We start from the raw sequence: 1,123 nt of genomic DNA, 5'->3' as shown, positions 1-1,123 counted from the left end.
AGTGCTTCTTGGCCTTTTGGCTAAGATCAAGTGTAGTATCTGTTCTTATCAGTTCATTTAACATTTTATAGTGAGAATGTGTGTTCCAATTTCTGAAATATAACAGGTACTATTACTATCACTGGCACACTTGGACATGTAAAGTACACTTCCTTTAATATGTAGATTATGGTGTACTTTTCCTTAAACCACAATTTCATAGTCACGGAACAGAATAGTAATTAGTGGGTCTGGGATTCAGTTTTGAAACAAAATGGCTACTGCCCAGTGGCCAACTGTCAGGCAGCTGAGCTATTCATAGCTGAGACAGTTGGGAGGAGGTCAGGCTGATATCTACAGTGTCCTGAGATGGGAAACATGGCCTGTTGCTGCAGAGGTCTGTAAATCCTGACTTCCTCAATGCTGACTCTAAGAATGGTCCAGTTCCATTTTCCTTTATCATGACATCCTTGCGTGTTGTCATTATCTTCGATACACATTTCTCTACTGATTTTTAAATGTGTTTCATAATTTTATTGTTATTCAGTTTATATTTTTTATTCTTCTGTGCAAGTACCTGCCTTCCACAGATTTCCTAAATTAGAAAAAAATGTGTATTTCCTAAAGTCAATCTTGAAGACACTACCTTGGAGAAGAGACACAAAGGAGCACATCCAAACTGCTTCCATCAAATCTCAGATCAAGAGAACACTGATAATCAGTTTAGCAGGAGATGGTCCATGAAAGGAGAATCACAGGTTGCACTTCTGAATGCCAAAGTCAAAGCAAATTTCTCAGCATTTAATGATTCCTGCTATATTAGCCACTTGGGAAGTAGACTTGGGAGATTGTGTCTCATAGCCAGTCACATATTCAAGTTATCCTAAAACGTTGTGATCCCAGTAACCAAAACAAGCACAAACAGGAAGACCACAGTCTACATCAGCTCATGGGTAAGAGAGACCCTATCTCAAAATATCCTATTTGGGACAGCAATAAAAAAAAAATCAAAGAGGAAGAGGCTGTTTAGTGCTTGAGCACTTCTGCTGCCTCAGGCACTATATCCCAGCTATTAGACTTCTTGAACAAATATTCTTTAGAAAGGAGGGTGAGCTCTGGGTTTAGTTTCAAAGGACTGGGAGGG

At 39.2% G+C, this 1,123-nt stretch overlaps 1 pseudogene; it reads left to right on the top strand.

Annotated features, from left to right (window-relative positions):
- LOC150045248 (U2 spliceosomal RNA) lies at positions 1-201 on the top strand (annotated as a pseudogene).
- The last annotated feature ends 922 nt before the right edge of the window (positions 202-1,123 follow it).

Source organism: Megascapheus bottae, chromosome 28 (assembly GCF_031878675.1).
Source record: "Megascapheus bottae isolate mThoBot1 chromosome 28, mThoBot2.hap1, whole genome shotgun sequence".
Taxonomy (NCBI): Eukaryota; Metazoa; Chordata; class Mammalia; order Rodentia; family Geomyidae; genus Megascapheus; species Megascapheus bottae.
Note: the sequence above shows the minus strand (reverse complement) of the source record. Positions and strands in the feature narration are given on the sequence as shown.